This window comes from Periplaneta americana, chromosome 15, assembly GCF_040183065.1.
Source record: "Periplaneta americana isolate PAMFEO1 chromosome 15, P.americana_PAMFEO1_priV1, whole genome shotgun sequence".
Taxonomy (NCBI): Eukaryota; Metazoa; Arthropoda; class Insecta; order Blattodea; family Blattidae; genus Periplaneta; species Periplaneta americana.
Genome location: NC_091131.1, coordinates 169,144,146 through 169,168,011, shown reverse-complemented (window position 1 = coordinate 169,168,011; position 23,866 = coordinate 169,144,146). Strand labels below are relative to the sequence as shown.

Below are 23,866 nucleotides of genomic sequence, written 5' to 3'. Positions count from 1 at the left end.
TGGTTCGCCAATTTTTGAACATACGGCATCATCCAATTTTCAAGTCTCCCTACTTCCACATTTCTCTTCTCTTCGAGCCTTTTTCTACTTTATTTTTGCATAATGTGAAAATTTATTTGAAACATTTAATTTTTACATGGTTGAAGGTGATTTATATGATGGATTCTATTGTTCCAGAAATGCACTGAAATGTGCAGCTAAGCTCATACATAGAGTGTTTTCTGTTATGAACAGTAAGTGAACAGATATATACATACATTCATATATGAAGTGTCGCATCCTCATTGAATAATCAAGACTACTATTTTTTGTTAGTAGTCAACATGTAGGATAACAGGCAGGGTTTGGAATTGGATGGGTTACACCAGCTTCTTGTCTATGCAGATGACGTGAATATGTTAGGAGAAAATACACAAATGATTAGGGAAAACACGGAAATTTTACTTGAAGCAAGTAAGGGGATCGGTTTGAAAGTAAATCCCGAAAAGACAAAGTATATGATTATGTTTCGTGACCAGAATATTGTACGAAATGGAAATATAAAAATTGGAGATTTCTCCTTCGAAGGGGTGGAAAAATTCAAATATCTAGGAGCAACAGTAACAAATATTAATGACACTCGGGAGGAAATTAAACACAGAATAAATATGGGAAATGCATGTTATTATTCGGTTGAGAAGCTTTTATCATCTAGTCTGCTGTCAAAAAATCTGAAAGTTAGAATTTATAAAACAGTTATATTACCGGTTGTTCTGTATGGTTGTGAAACTTGGACTCACACTCTGAGAGAGGAACATAGGTTAAGGGTGTTTGAGAATAAGGTGCTTAGGAAAATATTTGGTGCTAAGTGGGATGAAGTTACAGGAGAATGGAGAAAGTTACACAACGCAGAACTGCATGCATTGTATTCTCACCTGACATAATTAGGAACATTAAATCCAGACGTTTGAGATGGGCAGGGTATGTAGCACGTACGGGCGAATCCAGAAATGCATATAGAGTATTAGTTGGAAGACCGGAGGGAAAAAGACCTTTCGGGAGGCCGAGACGTAGATGGGAGGATAATATTAAAATGGATTTGAGGGAGGTGGGATATGATAATAGAGACTGGATTAATCTTGCACAGAATAGGGACCGCTGGCGGGCTTATGTGAGGGCGGCAGTGAACCTTCGGGTTCCTTAAAAGCCATTTGTAAGTAAGTAAGTAAGTAAGTTAACATGTAGATACCTATTAATTTGAGAAAATTTCGTTCCAGCACCGGAAATTGAACCCAGAACTTCTCTGGTCTGTGTGCTGAGCGCTCTTTCGAACTGAACTATGCCAGGACACGATCCATGGTACCAGCCGAACTCTCCTCATTATATCATCAATGACCTATTACCTGCATTTTAGACATATACCGGTAAGTCATATATGCAGGAGCACATATTTAAATGACTTTATGGCCAATTTCAACAAGCTTTTTTTAATACTGTTAACATTGATATATACTTATACTCACAAATGAAGTCTCGCAATCCTCAGATGTCCGAAAAAGGAGAGTGACACTTTAATCAAATCAGAACTGCAAATCACAGTCAACTTCAATTACTCATGTAGGAAATTTTTACAATTTGTTTGAAACTATTACGCTAGGTAAAATATCTCAAAATATTTTAATTTAAGCCTAACTGCCAAAATGTAGAATAAAATTGTTTTCAGTGCCGCTAACTGAATTTAATAATTTTTCAATTTTTTATGTCAAATATTGTAGACCACTTAGTCTCCCGTATTTTCTTCAAAAATAGTTGGCAACCCTAGCACCAACACTATTTGTACCCAAGTCTTCAACAGAAATCAGAGTGAAAAGTCCATGTGCTTGTGTAATACTCACACATGTTTTCCATCTATTAGGAATATTCACAATTTGTCATATCTTCAAATGATTCTTCGGACATTCTATAATATTCTGCGAATTTGTCTGGATGCTGTGCTAACTCTACCAATAAAACACTACAAGAACCATGATTTTCAGCGTTTTGAATAAATGAATAAAAAACCTATGCCTTCATCTTCGCATTCTTATTATTGAAAATAGCAGAAGATCTTCATCATCTGATGACTCCATACTGAATGACTCATTACATCAAATAACATGGCGTTATGTGTCACACTCCATGTGCCATGCATCATGTTTCTTGCACCATCCGGTGTGTTAACATGCAGGGGCGAATCTAGTTACTTGGCGCCTCTAGGCAGAGAAAAATATTTCTGCCCCTTATTTCGCCCTATATGGGTCATTTGGATCAAATGAAATAATTGATTCCGCGTCATTATTACTGTTTCCAATATCAGAAACGCCTGACTCAGATAAACCACACACTGCACTATTTTCGGTACCTACTGTTCGCCACATTATTACACTCTGATGTATCTGGACTCGAACTGGAACAAGCTGGCTATGTTTGTTTTTTAAATGACACATTCTTGCACTTTTTCCCACAATTTCCTCTCTTTTTATTGCCTTGTATTTTGCGAGTTTCCGGTATTGTTGTTTAGTCAACTGTCCGAAGACAGGTCTGGACCCCACAAGTGACACCATCAAGGCATCACTCATAAGGCAACTAGGCTAGGAGATAATGGGGTAGGGTGACCAGTTCCTTTCCCCCTCCATTGCATACAACGCTAACTAGCTACATATTACATTAATGAGATTCTAGATGCAGTTCTTCCTCTGACACATATCGTCAAATGAGATGTACTGTCTGGTAATAGATTTACATATCAGCCAGAATCTCAATCAGAGGTGTTTCCGGTATTGAGAACCACTGAGATTTTTCCGACTGTCACTCATTATAATGAAAATTAAAATATAAATCACCTAGGTACAAAAGAACTGCACTCTTTATCATTTCAAATTAAACTGAACTTCCAAGCGTCTGGCTGATACAACGACTGGCGGTATTTTCTTTGAATTTAAGTCTGAATGGGGATTGCTGAGTGTTGATACTGGCTACTCTTATGACAGAGTTAGCGGCGTTCTCATCAGTTCATCAGAAAGCTTATGATTGCGAGCAACGAGATTTGCCTTCCTAACATATCATAATATAAAACCATAAGTTCTTTAATGTTATTATGTGACACACTCACAGTGAGAGGGCATAACACTTTTTCTGTGCGTTTTCTGACCATTAGTTAATGGAGAAAATGGTGTTAAAAGATAGAGAGAAAGACTCTGCGCTACACTACTACATTTCCAGAAAACTTTAATTTTTCTCTCTGAGTAAAGAACACGTCTGCTTGTCATGTGGTTCTAAAAATGGGTATATTTCCTGCTTTTGTTGTGTTTATTTAATTTGTGGAATAACGCAATAGTGTATTTGTGTATTACGCTGTGCTAAGTAGGTCTCCTTGAACTTATATTTTTGTAGTGAGTTATAGCGAGGCAATTCCACACCACTCTGGCATCTGCCGAGTGCACAGGTAATGTGTCAGAAGTCTACAGATAGGTGTTCTTATTTTCTACCATATATAAAAGGTTAAGTAACACCATAAAACACTATTTTTAAAAATGAATAAAGCCTGAAAATTCATATCCACATCTTGCCAATTGGACGTACTTGATGCTAGAAAAATTTGAGTTTTAATTGAGTGTAATCAGTGCAGTGCTTGACAAGGTCAGGAGAATTGAAGGAACTCTCTTAATATGGTAACAGGCATTGTGATGGATGAACATTACAGTACGATGTTGAGAACAATGTATACGGTAAACTGTAGAAAGAACTGTTTATAATAGCATGTTGGACTTTGCTCTGTGTTATGGATGAACATTGCTACATCTTTTAGCTAAAAATTTCCCGAAGATCTGGCATTCATCCTCTTCATGTTGCCTTGCTGCAGATGCCATCAGAATTTCAAATATGCCATATTGAGCCTCTATTCCTCGATTCTTCGCTTTTTAGACGTGAAGGGTGGATATAAGGCGTATTGTATTTATTATTGTTGTTCTTTCTGTTTCTTTTTTAGAAGCAATGGAAACCAGGAAAGTTCGAGGGGTCCACTCTGTGTTATTCTATCTGTGGCATTTGAAGAGTCAACTTAAAAAAAAAGAAAAACTTTTATTCATTTGGAACAACTGGATAATGCATACCATACAGCAGTGCCAAATATGCTCGCCATTGGGGCTCATGACAGGAAGAACTTGGCTCTTAAGATCAAACTGCGCATGCACAGACTTCTCTTGTAGTGTCAGTGTGATCCTTATCTGGATTTATTTTCGCGTGTACATTCATAATCAAATGAAGTTCCCTTTGTACTCCAGTTACACATCTTGTATATACGAAGGTTAGGTTTGGTTAGTTTAGGTTTTTATTAACCAAGTCCGCGCATGCGTAGTTTGATCTCACAGTCAAGTTCTTTCTGTCGTGAGCTGCATGTGTCATTAGTGACCAGGCCATACTAAGCCATGTGAAACAAAAGAGAATCGAAATGTTGCTAGTAAAATTGGTGATGATATTCTTTAATACTAAGTCCCTGCACTTTTAAATGCAAGATCTATGGAGTATAATGACGACTTTTTTAATACACTAAAAGAAGATATCATAACACTTTAACACGGCGAAATTAATGAGAAATATGATGTGGTCCAGGGAATATCGTTGAAATCAACAGTGTGTGTAATTGACATTCATACATTATCTCCTCGTCAAACCCCAGCCAACCTTATCACTGGCAAAGTGTGCAATTAACACTATTGTACTTTATCTCCTTATCTAACCTTGTTGCTAAAGTCTATTTTATATCATGGAGTGCAGTTTGGTGGCTCCTTTGAACACCCACTTACAGATTTATGACTTTCTACACAAACACCTCTGACCAGTCCATCGTCCCAACATTGCACAGTTGCCACAATCTTGGCGACCTTCGAAATGAGAGGATTAGTGGCCGTCATCCTCATCTGGACACCACGTGTTTTGAAAAAAAACAACGTAATATCACGAGCTGACCGCTCAATGAATACTACAGAATACACTCTCAATTATACTTTCATGCTAACTGACGGGATTCTTGGAATTCAGAAAATCTTTGGCAACTCTGCCTCCACGTGGATTTGTCAGGATCCTGTCAATTCTTCTGAACGAGGGTTGTGATTGGTTACTAACAGGCAAAGACAAGATTTTCGTCACAGTAAGAACACATTTATGACAGCCAATTAGTAGGGGGCAGTAGAAGGTCTGTCGGCAAAGTCCTTTCTATGAAACTGCACTCCATGGACTATAATAGTGAAGCTATCTCTCAGTAATGTTGAGAATGAGGGAGTGAACGAGAAAAAAATAAATTTCTCCTGGTAATGACGTCAATGTTGGCAACATTGTGTACTTGATTATCATTGCAATGCCATGTTGAAAGCTGCGGTACCTAATTCTCCAGTTTAGTGATTTATTTTTTTCTGTGGTGCTTTAAAATTATTCAATCAGTTATTTGAGAAACTACACATGTTCCTTTCTGCTAGTTTTGAGAAAAGTGTATAAAACTGCCAGCTATATATGATTTCCAATATTCTTGACATTCTTAAGAAACTTACTTTGTAATATAGAGGCGCAATGGGGCCCAAAATGTCCAGTGCATGTGTGATTTCTCAAATAAAATATTAGTAGCAAAAAAATCGGTATATATTGCTTTAAGTACAATACAGTGTTGTTAAATTTCATACATATGTCATGATTGAATTATATATTTTAAATTTTCCTCTATACTGCAAAAATGAAAGACAAAATTCTATACTTTTTGTAGCTACAAACATTCATATATTAAAGCTCTTCAGGTGCTGTAAAAGATTTTGATTTCATTCTGATTGGGAAAATACTTTGTAACTTTTTCACATCATCTCCAACACAACATTATATTTTACATTAGCATATGAATAATTTTGCAACCAGCATACAGTACATGTGCTTACTTTTGTCATTATCCCAGTGAATGTACGCATGTTACTTTAATTTACATTATGTTATCTTAAAACCCGAAATCCATCAAAACCAGTTTCAAATAGGCCTAGTAAAAACTAGTTTAAGCAAACAAAGGCATAAACAAAAAGCATATATGTAAAGCGAGTTTTCGCAAGGTCTAGCCCAGCTCTGGGCACAACAGGGAAGTGAAACGGAACTCTGAAACCCCCACCCATGTCTTTTTCGCTTACACTGCCTTATAAACAAACACACAGTAGGCGCTATACATCAGTGATGGATTGCAGGTAACCAGCAAGAGCTGAAAGTTTGTAAAAACTATGACGCCTGCCTTATACAATCTGTCACTCAGCAATGCTTTTCTTCCTGTCTACTCGTCTCAGCTGGGGAAGGTGGAGTGGGGAGTTAAGGGGAAATCTGCAATGACTCGATTGAGTTACTAGTGCCCAGGCCTGGTCTAGCCTAAACAAACCAAACCGAACCTGTCACTGATTCTGGACCTTACGAAAACTCGCTATTTATCTATGTACATTTGTTTAAGGAGGTCTGCCAAGTTAGCTCTGTGGCAGCACGTCTGCCTCCAGACTAGCCGGTGGGTTCGATTCCCAGTGGGATTAGAGATTTTCATGTAAAATTTGTGGTGGTGCAGAACTTCTAACCACTAAATTCTGCACCAATATGCCTGGGTTAAATCCCAAATCTCTCTGCAGTGGATATGAAGAGAAGGCATATGTCACTGTTGATAGTGATTAGACCATTGGATGAGGACGTTAAGCCTGGTGGCCCCCTTGTTGCTATTCGACAGGAGTAGGCTATGTGCCGGCACCATATTTCCCCTTCTCCCTTCCTCTTCATTATCATCCTCACCCATTCACTACACTACACTTACACATACACTCACCCTAGTACACGACATAACTCTTCACATGATACACATCATGTACAGCGTGGTCCGCCAAAGTGTTGTACAATTGAAAATGGATCATAGTCCTGCCATCTATCCGAAATATGCGGAATCTCAATCACGCAAGTGCACAGTGGGCCAGACTGAATAAAAAATGGGACAAAATTGAAAAAAATGAACTTTTTTCTACAATACTTTTGACAGTGTATACTCATAGTAGGGATGCTGGTGAGCACTAAACTCATGATGCATCATCTATAACATGTTTTAACAGCTGTGGCTACAGCCTTGAAAGAGAGCTATTGTAAGCAGGCGATAGCGTACCAGTCAGTCCTAGGCCGTGCGTTTGAGACAGTGGTGTGTGTTACGTGGTCATATTCGTGAATAAAGAAATAACAATGGCTGAGAATGTTAGAACAAAGGGTAGGTTTTATTAGGAATACATGTAATTTTGAATTGGGTTATATAGAGTGTTGTTGTTGTTGTTTCCTAATGCCAGGCGTTTGACAATAAAGTCATTTGACCTCTTGCACTCCAATATTTTTCAAAGATATTATCATGACCAGCAACTGAAGCACAGATTTTGAGGTGTTCCGAATCCATTTCTTGGTTTGAGTTGCACAATGGGCAGTTAGGGGACTGATATATTCCAATTCTATGCAGGCGTTTGGCTAAACAATTATGGCCTGTTGCCAATCTAAATGCAGCTACAGACGATTTTAGTGGTAAATCGGGAATTAACTGTGGATTTTGATGCAGAGAGTTACATTTTTCCCCTTGGGATTGAGTTATCAAAATTTGTTTGTTGAAGTCCAAGTATGTAGATTTAATAAATCTCTTCACAGAGTAGTATGTAGATTTAGTAACAGGTCTGTAAGTAGCAGTGCTGCCCTTCTTTGCTAAAGCAGCCGCATTCTCGTTTCCCAGGATTCCACAATGGGATGGTATCCATTGGAATACAATTCTTTATTGGTTGATATTAAATTGAGAGAGCATTTTAGTTATTTCTGCTGTTTGAGATGAAGGTGTGTGTCTAGAGACGATTGATAGAATAGCTGCTTTGGAGTCTGACAATATAACTGCATTCCTAAATTTATTGATGTGGCATAGAAGATTCCTGAGACTTTCAGTTATTGCAATGATTTCTCCATCAAAACTTGTTGTTCCATATCCAAGAGATCTATAAAGTGAGAAGAGACAGCACGTAACACCTGCACCGGCACCTTGTTCTCTGGAGATCAAGGATCCGTCGGTGTATAAATGAAGCCAGTTCTGTGGAGGGTACCTAATATTAATTGTCTCTAAAGACAATTGTTTCAGTATTTCAGTGTTTACTTCTGATTTCAGTATTTCTTCTGTTAAATTTAGATTATATTCTGTATTTAATAGAGTTTAAGGGTTTGGTTTAATTTGTAAGTTTTCTTTTAAATTCGGGATATTGATTTTCTGTTTTAATTCTTGAACAATGGATATGAAACTTTTTTGAGTTTTCAATCTACAGAGAGGACTGTATGAATGCCAATTGTTTCCTGGTAATCTGATAAGTTTTTCATATTGAATCTGTGCTTTTTCTTCTATTGTCATTTTGATACTGTTAATATTAGTGAGGAACCTCATAGAATCTATTGGAGTTGTTTTGATTCCACCAGTAATGAGTCTGAGAGCTTGGTTTTGAACATATTCTATGTCTTTTATGAAAGGTGAAGTAATTAAAATTTCTCCGCAGTATGTCAGCACTGGCTGTATAAACATTTTGTATGTAGTGTTCAAAGTATTCCTAGAGCATCCCCATTTCTTTCCTGCTAGTCTTTTTAGAAGGGAGAATCTTTTACGAGCTTTTTCAGAAATGTATTTCAAATGGTTGCTCCATGTTAACTTACTATCGAAAATAACTCCAAGATATTTGGATTCATAAGTCCTAGGAAGGTGCTGGCCGTTGTATTGGATATTGAATTCTCTTTCTTTTTTACCGAGTGAAAATATTTGGTAGTTACTTTTGCTTAAATTGAGTGTCATCAAATTTGATGTATTCCATTCATGTAGTTGATTTAGAGCTTTAAGAGCAGAATTTTGAATTTTGTCTCTATGTCTGTAAGATCCGGAAGTCCACAAAACTATATCATCTGCAAATAGTGCTGTTTTCATATTTGATTCCTCTAATAGGGAGGGTAAGTCATTTATATAAATATTGAATAAAGTTGTGCTGAGGACAGCGCCCTGAGTTAGACCTCGATATGTTTGTCTGTAATTAGAAAGTGAGTTATTGAATTTAGTGGCAATGAATCTTTGACTAAGGAATTCTGATATCATATAGAGTGTAAATATTTGTGATAACTCGGAGGAATGCAATTTAAGCTAATATATTTTAGTTTTCAATATTTAAAGAGGGTTATAAAGTGCGTGTCACTCGATGTTACGAAAATGTTTGTGTCGATGATTTAAACAGATCCTATAGATTGCAGAAAAGTCGTATTCAGCTGCAGCTACTTGCACTTTTCTGATTAATGTGCGAAAATTCAGATACCTACGTACCGGTACAGTATTATTCATTACTATTCCAGATGACTGCTGTTTTTTACACCATGAAATCATGGAATCCTTGCTACAAAATAATAATGATAAGACAGCTCTTCATGAGTTTGTTATTTCATAATTAGGATTACGTGAAAATTGTCAACAAGATTTTTCTTCAGAGCTAAAGAAAAAAAAAATAGTTCATTCCGCAGTAATTTGAATAAAAGATAGCAGTATTGCTACAGAATGAAAAATAAATAGGATGAAAAATATGGCAGTTCACTGGATCAAGAATTTAAGCTGCCCCATGTAATAAATTTCATGTTGAACATGTGGCTGGATGTTCATAGTTGTATAGTCATTCTGGTCATCCAAGAAAATTGTTCTCTGAATCATCTAAGAAGACCAAGAGGAGGAAAACTGAACATCTCAGAGAAGCTGCTGATCCTGCTGCACTTGTTCTTGCTACTCGGATAAGTATGAAGGCTTCTGGTAAAGAGAAGCAGCTAAACTAATGGAAAATGCTTTAAGTACACCAATCCGTGTGGCAAAAATTCCAACTGCATATAACGAGCATAGTGGTTCCTGCAAAAAATGTTGCAAAATATAGTGGTGATGACGTTTTAGCCCTGATAATGGATACGAAATTATCTAAGTACCAGTACACTTTATTGAGACTACAAGAAAAATGTAGAAATGTAGATTTATATCCAGCGTACAATGAAGTTCGAGAAGCAAAGCTGCATTACTATCCATGTGATATTACTCTGACAGAAATAAGTGAAGAAGTGAAGTTACAGAGTCTGTTAGATCATACAGCCAGACGAATTTATGAAAAGGAGAAAGGAAGAAATTCAGAGTCGGTTTCCAAATGAGATGGGACTTCTTGTGGACAAACCTAAACCAGGAGAGAGTGGAACCTTAAACAACGTGAATACTTCTAGAAGATTCTTCTCAAATCCCGAATTAACATATTCATCACTGGGATAGATAAAGACTTAATTATACATTTTGCAGTTGTTCTTCGAGTAATTTCTAACGGAAGAGACATTAAAATTGATTCTTTGGATGAATATACGCTAGAAAATGCAAAATTGTTCATTCAGAAGTATCCCTGGTTTAACCTCCCAGGTAGCGTACACAAAATTCTCATCCATGGGTCTCAGATTATTAACTCAGCTCTGCTTCCAATTTCACAGTTATCTGAGGAGGTTCAGGAGGCTCACAATAAAGATATTAAAATATATCGAGAGCCCCACACAAGGAAAAGTTCTCGTAAAAATACAATAACAGATTTAGTCAACAACCTTCTCATATCTTCCGATCCTCTCATTTCAAATATCAAGAAAGTCACATAAAAATACAAAACTTCCTTGTGGAAGGAAGGATTACAACTATTGAAAGACTCTAGTGAGGAAGAAGAAGAAAGTGCCATTCATGAAGAAAATGTCAGTAATGAAAATGTAATGATGAGGAATCAGATATTGAATAAAAAACTATTATGTTGTGAAAGTGCTTTTAACTTAAAGAAAAAGTGAAAACTATTGAATAACTATTGATTTTATGCTCCAAGAAAACAATAGAGACATAAAATAATTTTGTCCCATTTTGAGTCGATTCTGGCCCACTGTGAAGTGAAGTGAGTAGGCATTAGATACACGCACACATTTAAGCTAGTTTTTACTGGATGAAACTGGTTTTGACGGATTTCGGGTTTTAACAGTATTACCGGTAACATATACATTTTCAAATTAACATACACATACAGCCTACACAACATAGGTTTACCTCTAATAAATATGGTTTCTTTACAGGTAGATGAATGAAAGTTATTTAGAATCATATATTCATTTCCTGCTGCCTCTAACTTTTTGCTTTCATTGCCAGACTCTTTCAACCTTCCCTTCTTAATGACTGGTTCAGAAATTTGAAACAATATATTATACGCAACTACCTAGTTATACTCGCTAAGCTATAACACCAAATACAGCAGACCAGCTGTTACAATATGTTGAAGGAGGGCAATGCACATGGAAATCATTGCTACTTGACACATTTGTAAGGAAACTGGCATGGTTAACTGGGTTGTGACGTCATTGAAGCCATTTGATGCTCATACATCACTTCTACTTGAGATACGCTACTAGTTAGATGTGTGCAAGTGGTTCTATATTTTTGTGTAATAGTTTGTAGTCGAGAAGTGTCTAGATTCAGTGACAGTGTTTCAGTGTTTTTATTAAGCCTTTTTTTTCACGCTTTCATATTACTTATTCTTTGTTCGATAATCTAGAGTCTCTTACTACTCATACATGGAAAACATTCCGGAAATCATGGAGGAAGCTCTGCCCATTACATCATTTCCGATTGAGCAACAATCACTGACCAGTACCAAGCCCCTTTCATCACTTAGATCTAACGAAAACCAGGATAGGTCTGATATAATGAAACCTCAGTTATCTTATCAATATATATTTTCAGATTCTGGACCCTTCTTTGTCACTATTAGAAGCAAGACTGCGAACATCAATAAGATGCATCCGATGAAGTTCGGTAAATGGCAATACACTAATAATTATGACGTTTTGCAAATTTTCAAGTCAGGATTTAATCAACTTGAAATACACTTCACTTCAGTCGACCAGGCTAACAAATTCCTTGATTCTGATTTCGACGAGCTGTTTCAGACGAAGTCATTCATACCTAATTACAATATCATGGTGCATGGGATCATTGGTGGAGTTGACCTAGACATTTCAATCACGGATATTATAACCAATATTTCGGTATCTGAAGGATTTACAGTCACAAACGCCTACCGCCTGAATTATAAATCCACGGACGAGAATGGAAAAACGATTTACAAACCTTCCTCTAAAGTTAAACTTATATTTCGATCACAGAAACTCCCTCAATACGTGGTCTTATATTATCAGAGACGTGTAGTGCATGTATATAAGGAGCAAATTATACAATGCAATAATTGTGGATTATTAAATCACAAGTCCAAGTTTTGTCGCAACGCTATTCGTTGCATGAAATGCGGAGGCCCTCATACCACAGCTGAATGTCAATCAGAGAAACCTTGTTGTGTAAATTGCAAACAGGCCCATTATAGTACGGAGTTGGATAAATGCCCGAATTATAACCTAGAAAAAAATATTGCCGATACCATACAAAGCCTCCCAGTACCCAAATATCAGGCGAAACAAATATTTAAAGGGCACACTACTTATGCCACTATCCTTAGAACGAACAATAACACTCAGGGTAGCCCAGCAACTAACTTTCCGCCCCTTCAGACATCAGCACCAATCTCACCAAATAGTAAACCATCATCTCACAACCTGTGCAATGCTAACAGTACCCCGAACCCCCATGCATCTGACAAGAGAGGGAAACGAAAACTGCCTTACAATACTACAGGCTACAATGTTGCTGAATATAAACAGGCACTCAAAGACAACTTTGATCATCCAAGATCTAAAAATCTAACATAGGCGTCAGGAGGGGTAAATATGAGACAAAATCAAAACTTTAATGTTTTTAAACAGAAAGCAAATAGTTAAAATTTTAGTAAATTATTAAAATGATGGTAAACTGCATGGTGAATTCAATTTTATAAGTAATATTGCTTCAATTTATATATTTTTTCATCAATAAAATAAAAAGTGTGTTTTTTTTTACCCACCAAATGGGGTAAAAAGAAGACAGTTGGGGGTAAATAAAAGACAGCATTCAGTCTCCATACCTAAGAGAGCTACAGGAATTTACTTACTTACAAATGGCTTTTAAGGAACCCGAAGGTTCATTGCCGCCCTCACATAAGCCCGCCATCGGTCCCTATCCTGTGCAAGATTAATCCAGTCTCTATCATCATATCCCACCTCCCTCAAATCCATTTTAATATTATCTTCCCATCTACGTCTCGGCCTCCCTAAAGGTCTTTTTCCCTCCAGTCTCCCAACTAACACTCTGTATGCATTTCTGGATTCGCCCATACGTGCTACATGCCCTGCCCATCTCAAACGTCTGGATTTAATGTTCCTAATTATGTCAGGTGAAGAATACAATGCGTGCAGTTCTGCGTTGTGTAACTTTCTCCATTCTCCTGTAACTTCGTCCCGCTTAGCCCGAAATATTTTCCTAAGCACCTTATTCTCAAACACCCTTAACCTATGTTCCTCTCTGGGAGTGCAAAAATAAGACACAGCAGTTTTTTTTTAAGTATAGTATGCTGAACAAACTTTTAATTTTCATAAAAAAAATACATTTTTATAAGAAATAAACAAACCCATGAGGCATTTTAGACGCTGATTTATGTTTATCTTAGTTTAGTTCAGATAGTATTAAACAAAAATGACTGAAAAACATTCCAGACAACCTGCACATATTAGGCCTACTTTTCACACACATCAACTGGCTGTGCAAAGCAATATTGCATACGTTGTCCAGTGCAAGACATAAATGGTACTGGAAGTATGCCTATAATATCATTTTTGTGAATTAGTGACACATCTGCTTCATTCAACTTGAAAAGAGTCTTATTTCCAGATATCATATTCATACACATTACATCATACTCATCAGTTACAGGATATGTTTTCTGCACAACACAAACATATTTATAAATAACTGTTTTTCTTTTACCGCCTTTAAACTGAACTAACACATAATCTCCAATCTGCACTTCATTTAGCTCAGTCACCTCACATATTTCTGCAGGTTCATCTTCTAAGAGATCAATGTCCTGTAAACTATCACCGCTTTCCAGCCATTCTTCATCCTCAGAAGTTTCAGGATCTTTTGGTATGTTTCTCTTCTGCTTTCCTAACTTAGTTTTTCTGTTTCCTACAGGTTTAGGTCTACCATTTTTCAGTTTGCCACACTTGTTCTTTATCAAAGTCATATACTCTTCTGACGTAACAACTTCACTATGTTGTTCTATCATCCTTCTTGTTTCAGGAATGGGAGTAGTCTTTTTAACTTTTTGTAACAGCAAATCTGCAAAAGTGACACTGCTCTTTCCACAGTTTTGCTCACGAGAACTGATAGGTTCAGGCCCATCTGATGTATTTGAAGGTCCTGGAAGAGGCTGTGACTTGCTAATGAGTGATGCAATTGTGGTAGGAGGCCTATTTGATATATTCGAAGGCCCTGTAAGAGACTCTTTTCCAACAGGAGATACCGTTATGGTAAGAGTTCTAGGCTCTGATGCATTTGAAGGTCCTGCAATAGGCTCTGACTCTCTAACAGGTAATGGAGTTGTGGTAGGACTAACTACCTCATTTGTATGGCCTGTTTGTGTAGTCATTGCATAATATTTTTCTAATTTACCAGGATCTAAACGATGTTTCGGGTATTTCTCTCTGTTACAAGGAAATATCACTGTTGAATTAAACCCTGCTTGAATAATTTCAAAGGCATATTGGTTCCGTTAAGTTCAATGTTAATTGAAAAATGAGTTCTATTCAGTCAATACTTAACATAACACAATAAAACATGTTATAATAACATTTACACAGATTTTAAAAACAAACATTTTCGCCAATTTTGATTGGCATCTTCAGGTCGTGCAGGTCGAATGGAACATGTTATAAAAAGTGAACACTTGGTATATGACGTTAAAAACCAAAGTTACAACTGTAATATCACTTAAAAACAGAGAATAGAATATAGCAAAAAGCCTCCACGATGTGTGTAGAATCACTGTGTTGAAAGAGGCATGTGTGAACCAAGGAAACAGCAAAACTCTTCTGTCATTGCAGATACAGTTTTCAAGATAGATTTGAAGATGCTACGAACAGTTCGGAGAGCAGGAAAAATCCTGTAAATTGTAAGGATAGAATGAAAGAATATTTAGAAGCATTTAAGTATTATTTAAATCTTCTAAAACAATACTTACAAAAAATGGAAGAACGTCTTGAAATCCATGAGGACGGCGATACGACTGATCTTTACATTAAGTGGTAGCGTATGACGAAAAACTGTATACGTTGCACGACTAGTGGATGAATGACCGTTACTTGCGTGTGATTTTACACATCGTGGAGGCTTTTTGCTATATTCTATTCTCTGTTTTTAAGTGATATTACAGTTGTAACTTTGGTTTTTAACGTCATATACCAAGTGTTCACTTTTTATAACATGTTCCATTTGACCTACACGACCTGAAGATGCCAATCAAAATTGGTGAAAACGTTTGTTTTTAAAATCTGTGTAAATGTTATTATAACATGTTGTATTGTGTTATGTTAAGTATTGACTGAATAGAACTCATTTTTCAATTAACCTGCTTGGATAGTTTTTTGTGAAATGCTTTCCTCCCATATTCCGCACAACAAATCCACCATTTCAGATCGAGATATTTTCCTCATATTAAGGCGCTGCCACTCATGTAGTCTTTCATTCCACATATCCTTCAGAGGTTTGAAGCATGCTTTGTCCAGTGGCTGAAGGGTTTCTGTTGTGTGTGGAGGAAGCTTTAATATGGTAATATGTTGCTCTCTAGCTTTTTCTAGAGTTGTCAGGTCCAAATGTGATAGATGTCCATCAAATATTAATAGCAAAGGCCTTTCTTTAACCAGACTACAGAATTTTGTAAACCAATCTTGAAAAATGACTGAAGTCATATACGCTTTGTCAGAACTTGCATAAAAAGTTCCTTTTATGTCATGTTTTCCTTTCCAAGTTGTCCACAAGTGCTGACCAGTAAAAATTATTAATGGAGGAAGCACTTTTCCATCTGCTGAACAACAAGCAAGAATGCTAGTGTTGTCTTTGCCGGATCCTTGTACATTCTCATGTGCCTTCTGACCTTTACCAGCAACACATTTCAATCTTACAGGATTATTGCAAATGTAAGTCTCATCCAAATTATAAATATGAGATGGCTTACCCCCAATGCCTAATGAAGCAGTGACTTCTTCTAATCTATCATAAAATTGATATAAGATAAATGGATCGGCAGTGGCTGTTCTTCTGTTCATCTATAATTTCTCCAAATTTCTAATGCTAAGGTTATGTCTTCGTAAGAAATTAGTCATCCAATCCTTTCCTGGCCTTCCTGTGTTGCTATTAAAGTGTGTACTGATGTTATTTTGGGAAACATAGTCAGCTACTACATTTTTTATTTCCTTAGTGGTTAAAGCAAATCCCCACTGAGCCATATCCCTTAAATGCGAAGCCAGCTTTCCTTCAGCCTCTAAACTTATTGCTGTCTTTCTTCCACGTTTCTGCAACACGTGTCCAGAAATACGCCTAGCCTACTTAATAATGATTTATCTAAATTGTACTGTACTTTTTTTGTAATGTTTCTCAGTGAATCTTTCTTTTCTTTCCACTCGTACATCATCTTCATTGATTTTACTCTTTTTCGCATAAGACCTAGATATTTTTATAGGTTAGACCTAGGCAATACACAATGCTAGTCAACCTGCAACAAATGATGCAGCCAAAATAGCAATGGTTCCAAAAGCACCAGTAACAATATCACTGCGAATAATTGCACATGCTCTCACCTGACTGTCTTCTTTTTCCCCCTCTTCAATATTTTCTTTTGAAACTGAATTTCAAATCTTCAAACAATACCATTTCTCTATCAACTCTGCAGCAAACTAACCAGAAAGCACTATGACTGCTATAAAGCCTGATAACAGTTCAGCCAACCATGTAGGTACAAAATAACTAGGAAAGTTTGGAGGGAAAATTTGAATTTGTTCTACGAAAATTAGTATGCATGCATTTCCCCCCCACCCCCAAATTCATTAAATATATTTTTTTTTATATTCTTTATCTTGTAAAGGATGTTTCTATACTTACTGAAGAGTGTTGTAAATTAAATATATATTTTTGTCTACTAAAATATACGCATAATAAACTTGTTTTACCCCACTTTCTCTGTATCTCATATTTACCCCTCCTGACCCCTATGTGACTAATCCCACATCACCTAAGCCTTCTCAATCTACTTCTGGGACAACTGCATACCACAGCGAAGAGATAGAACACAATTCACAGGAATTGTCAACTACTCAAAAAGAGGTTCAATCTCAAAAACGAGTCTCTACCAAGCTAAATAAAACTCCATTCATTGCCTTTATTAATAACATTATACAGGAAGCACCTGACTATACCAGACCCCAGTTGGAAGATTTGAAAACTACTTTTGCATAGATCGACTCAAAATCCTATATTGGAACGCCAGAAGTCTAAACAACAAGATTCATGACATATCATACTTGGTATCCAAAAAATTTTATCGTATAATCATTATTACAGAGACTTGGTTTCAAAATTATCGACAACAGGAAATTAAATCCTACCATTTAATCTCCGCCAACCAGGAAGATACTGGAGGTGGTGTCGCAATGTATATCCACAAGTCTGTTCACCTTACTAAGAAATATGAAATGTTTAATATTAATAATAAAATACAAATCATCTCTATCACAGTCAACAATATAAGTATCATGGGTGTATATTGCAAACCCAGGGAGAATATATCATTACACCAATGGAATCATATTTTAACAAACGTTTCTACTCTTTCCATACTAATATGTGGCGATTTTAATATAGCCAACTTTCATATGCATAGACGATGGCAGCAAATCCATCATCTTCTCATAGAATTTGCTATATTACATGATTGGCAACTTGCATCTAAACATATTTTAACTAGAAAAGGAAGATGGGGTCAGGATGATTCTCAACCAGACTTAATTTGGTCATCCGAAGACTTACTACAGCATATTAATATTAATAAAATTTTGGATACTATGAATAGTGATCACTATCCGCTTGATATAGATTTATACTTAAACCAAGCCATTTTCCTCAATCAACCTAATCCAGCACAACCCAGACATATTAATAGTAACAGGGTGGATGAGATAATATCTAAACTACAGAGTTTTCGGGATACAATAAAGGATTTTGACGACATACATAACTTGTTAATAGAAGAATGCCGGAAATGTCCTCTCTCTAAACAATCTGCTAGAAATAAAATGCCTCCCAAACTACCTTGGTGGAATGAAGCCTGCAACAGAGCAGTCGCCAAACGACGACTGGCTTATAAGAAATACAGGTTAACCCCGAATTTTTTCAATTACTTAGGGGCTAGGAACCAAGAAGCCCTCACTAAGAAGGTGCTCTGTTATTACAAACGTCTCGGCTGGAAAAAGTATACTGCATCAATTATATCACAAACTCCAACTACAACCATATGGAAGAAATTAAACTGGTATAAGACAGGCAAGCAAACTAACTTCACCCCGATTTTTATTGATCATGAACTTCAAGATACTTTCTTACAAGATCATTCTCCGGATACGGTTAAAGCTCCTCCACCTATTTTTGAAATTCCTAGCACTACAGACGATAATCAGCTTTTAAACCTATTACCTCATAAGAGATCTCGCACGTCTTGGCTTCTCGAAGAAACACTGCACCTGGTCCGGACAATATCCCATATCTATTACTCAAGAAGCTTCCATTCAAGTATTTATCGCTCCTAGCAACTAGATTCAATCAGATTCTCACAACTGGAGAAGTCCCGGATACCTGGAAGTTATTTTATATTCAACCTATAATTAACCCCCTCAAGAAAGGAACAACAGTTACTGATTACAGACGTATAGTTTTGTCCAATACACTTCGCAAACTATTTGAAAAAATCCTTACTGACAGAATTACTTTCCATTTAGAAAGATTTCATTTATGGCCCTGCAATCAATATGGCTTCCGAAAGGGATATAGCACATCATATAATATTTATCTACTAAAAAAATACCAGCTCCTACATTTCCTTGAGGGTCTGTTTTTGAGCCATCAGTATAAATTCTTATCCAATAGTCTTCCGGATATCTGATGTTGACGGTTTCAAAGGCCAATTGTTTTAAATTTTCTTTACTGTCTTGATTTTTGGTGATTTGTTCTAGGAGGTCTATTTCTGATTGAATTATATCCATCTGAAGTGGGTTTTGTGGAAGCATTAGAGATTGAAGGAGATTGGGTATATCGAGTTCTTCTTTTAGTTTCTCTGCATATTGGATGAATCTGTGTTGCGTTTTCAGATACCTTTCTGTGTTAAGGTATGTGGACCAATAGTCGTCATTACTTCTGTTCAGTTTTTCATAAAGAATAATGGCTCTTTCTTCTATTGTTGTTACAAGAGGTTTAATGTCTGTGAGGTAAAGCATACAGTTAATGGGAGTAGATTTCACTCCTCCTGTGATAAGTCTGAGTGCCTGGTTTTGTACTTTGACAAATGGGTTTAGTGTAGTTTTTGGTGCAGTGATTAGAGGTTCGCAGAGGTCATCCTCTCAGACTCAAAAGCAGCCATTTTGTCCATAAATAAAACTGACCACCCCTACACAGAACAAATCAATAATTGTCAAAAAATACTTGCAAATTTAAAAGAACGTGGTAAAACAGTTGTGTTACAATGGATCCCAGGACATTGTAATCTACATGGGAATGAACAGGCTGACACATTAGCTAAGAAGGGTGCCAACCTCAAAATAAACCCACGGAAACCTTTGTCATTTAGCTCAGTAAAACATTATATCAAGCAACTACAAAAAAAATAATCACCAACAAGAACTGGACATAAATATTTCGCAACAACGTAGGAAATTACTGAAGGATATACCTCCTGAACCCAGAAGACTAGCAGTTGCAAGCTTTCGTCTTAACACTGAACATGACATCCTGGGTAAACACCTCAATCGTCTTGGCATCCTTCCATCAGCATCCTGCATTTTGTGCCATCAACAGGAAGACATGGATAGACAACATCTTGCAAAATGCCCTGCTCTGAAATCCTCCACAGAAGTCGACCGCTATTGGGAAGCCAGAGCCCAAATGTTTTTAATTACTTAATCTGTAGTTTTGTTCACCACTTTCTTGTTTTTCCCTCAGTCTATGATAGTAAATATCATGTACTAGCCATTAGACAAATAAATAAATATTTATCTACTAGTAGTTGATGCATACCTAGCACTTTTATCTAACAAGGTGATGTTCACTCTATTCCTAGACATATCAAAGGCATATGACTCTGTTCAATTGGACCTACTTTTGGATCAACTACCTGCATACGATATTCCACCACCTGTTATCAAATGTATTTATAATCTTATGAGTAACAGATTGGTCTCCTTGGCACCTAAATATAACAACCACCATCAAAGCTATTCATCACTGGGAATTCCACAAGGGTCTTGAATCAGTCCCTTACTTTACACATTATATGTTGGAACTTTGAATTTACCAAACAATACTTCAATACGGGTCCTTCAATATGCAGATGATATTGTTTTATATATGTCATACAATTATAAACACATATCAGAAGGAACACGACTATTTGAAAACCAGTACAACCAGATTATTAACTATCTCCTTGCAAAAGAACTCAAGATCAATACTGCGAAAACGCTATTTCTGTTATTCAAGAAAGGTTGCACACACCTCAAACGTAACAGTCGCATACAGAATGTTTATATTACATCTCAAAAGACAGCCAGATTTCACGGAGTGATTCTGGACTATCGTCTTTCGGATCGACAACATATGGATCATGTTATACATAAAGTGAAAAATATCCAATGATTATTCAAATGTATTTCTAATAAATCATGGGGCATTGAGCATAACATTTTATTCAAGCTAGTATACCCCTTAATAATGGCTAGATTGGAATATGGATCTCTACTGCAAAATGACGTTTATACATATTTTATTACCTGGAGGAAACAACTTTTTTACCATCTCTTCAAAAATATTTTCAACAACAATGGCAACCCGTCATATGTCCAGCTGGAACAAACTTTTCCGTTCTTTGACAAAAAATACCGAGAATTCCAATTGGCAACTAAATTCATTACCAGACTGTTTTCACACACATCTACCCCGCTCTTCCACAAACTCAAGCTTTTATCCAAAATAGCATAGGCTCAACCGGCAAATGGTTTCACTCAAAATATCCTGCTTTTAAAAATTTTTTCAGCTTACTTACTACAACTAAACATCTACAAAACCCCTATCTTTCCTTGCTACCTTATAGACCAGCAAGAAATTGACGAATCAATAGTTGACACATCTTTTACACCACAAACAACCCATTGTATCCCCCAAGAATGGGAGGAATATCTCAAAACTTTTTCTCCAGGTCCCGAAATCAAGCACATATACTTCACGGATGGATCTAAGAAACAGGAGCTTGTTGGAGCAGCCTATTACAATTCCAGTAACAATTACCTCAAGGGCATCCGACTGCACAATAACACATCACTCTTCAATGCTGAGATCCTGGCTATGTATACTGCTCTGAGGGACATTCAAAAATATGTTGTTGTTGTTGTTGTTGTTGTCTAGTGCCTTGCATTTGGCAATGAAGCTATTAGCAGTCGTGCTTTCCAATACTTTTGAACTGTAGTTTCTTCTGATCTTAATGCTTCACAGGTCTTCAAGTGGTCTTCATTCATTTCTGCTGGATCGTTACACAGGACACATATGGCATTCAAAAATATAAATATTCGCAATCAATCATATGCACGGACAGTAAATGCACTTTACAAGCTTTACTTAAACCTTACTCAGATACCAAAAATATATATATATATATATATATATATCATCCTTTTAAAATCACTTATTAATAAAATGAGACAATCACAAATGTGTTTGCAGTTTCTTTGGATACCCGGTCACAAAGGCATTAGAAGCAATGAGAAAGTCGACCAACTAGCACAACTAGCCACATCATTCCCAAATGCCGCAACCAATTTTCTGCTTACTCCACAAGATTTGGGACACCATTTTTTATCTTATCCTATGGAAGGATGTCAAGAAGAGATCCATTATAAAGAGGAGGAGGATAAAATTCGAGTCATTAAGAACTTCACAACATCCTATTCAAAATTGCCTCGAAAAGCAATCGTCATGCACTACCGCCTGGTTATGGGAACTTTTGCAACTCCGCAATATCTTTTCAACATTAAAACACGTGCTAACAATTTATGTGAATGTGGTGAGATTGGGACCTTGAACCATATTTTTTTCGGATGCACATTTTTCCAAGCCAGTAGTCAAAAATTATTATCAGAAATACATGACATACTACCTATTGAAGGCCCTTGGAGCGTACATGATCTACTTAACCTACATTCCCACTCCATAACTAAATGTTTATTTAGATTTATCACTAGAACTAGGATGAAATGGTAACCAGTCGAATTGCCATTATTGCATATACTACGTGACTAACAGAAATTTATATTAAAGTCTTCTTGACATAGCAGCTCAACTAGGTTGGCAACAGTGTCGGTAAACTGGATGTGAAGTGAAGTGATGCTCATAGGAACTACCAGTACTTACTAAGTTACGAATTTCACTTAGCACTCTTGTAGGGAAATGCAGAATATGAAATAACTTCATACTACAATAAAATATGAATTGTACATAAGTGTTTGCATAGGCTTCCGCGGCTGGTGTACATGGTGTGTGGATAAGCTTCAGGGCTTCTACCGTGTTGTAAGGAGAAGGAGAACCTACGACCTATCACCGCAAGTACTCCCCCCATCGAGACTACTATATATATACGAGCTCGCAGACTATTTCCTTATCCAACAACTGTTCTGAAGATGACCACAACACAGCGGTCGAAACGTCAGCCACGAACACCAAGACAACGCGGTAGAAGCCCTGAAGCTTATCCACACACCATGAATTGTAGTTCTTTGTTTACTTGTTTCCTTGTTTGTTTATTTGTTTATTTATTTTTAATTTTGCTCTTTAGCCCTTTTGTAACGTTAAGTAGGTACTCAATTAAAAGTGAGTTACCACAGTTTTTTTTTTTTTTTCCATAATGAAGGATGGATTCCTTAGCAAAATAATTTCGCGTGAATATCTTTATGAATTTGTCATAGTAAATGGAAATTTTGTGCTCACACTAAAATACGTTTAAAATGTGACAGCATCATGCATTATACAAGTTGGTATTTAAATAAAATTGAACTATCGCAATATGACCAAAAGATGTTAAAGCGAATATAAATAACAGCGAGGAGGAGAAAAAAAAAATTGAACTTACAGTGTTTAATCCTTCTCGAGGCTTGTCCTTCCATAGAAACGGCAAAGTCTTGAATACAAATCATGTATTCTGATATATTATATCGTCAGTTCCAATAAATGAAACTTTTGAAATAAATAATATGTAAAAAAATGTATATAGGCCTACCAGTATTTAGATATGGTGGTATTTTCCTTGTACCCGGTACTCGTTACATAAGTCGTTTTTATGTTTACACAGTGGCTTCTTTCTAGAAAGAATTTTAATAGTTCGTTACTAGATGTGATTCTAGTCAGTTTGTAATATATTTTTGGTCCAGGGCAAATGTACATCTTTTATGATTATACAACAATGGCTGACTTAACAGCGTATGCAGCGAGTACCGGGTACTAGGAAATTTCCAATAAAACGTTACAACATTAGTT

General features: G+C 36.5%; 1 protein-coding gene and 1 long non-coding RNA gene across 4 annotated transcripts in view; one reads left to right on the top strand and one right to left on the bottom strand.

Annotated features, from left to right (window-relative positions):
* LOC138715526 (CD2 antigen cytoplasmic tail-binding protein 2 homolog) overlaps positions 1–5,988 on the top strand; it is an 84,541-nt gene extending 78,553 nt beyond the window's left edge. For both annotated transcript variants that reach the window (XR_011336372.1, XR_011336373.1), the window contains 2 exons: positions 1,257–1,403; positions 4,007–5,988. The gene's annotated coding sequence lies outside the window, so the exon portion shown is untranslated. The remainder of the gene's footprint in view (positions 1–1,256; positions 1,404–4,006) is intronic.
* The window catches only part of LOC138715528 (uncharacterized), a 141,403-nt gene that overhangs the window by 79,254 nt on the left and 38,283 nt on the right, over positions 1–23,866 (bottom strand). The window lies entirely within an intron of this gene.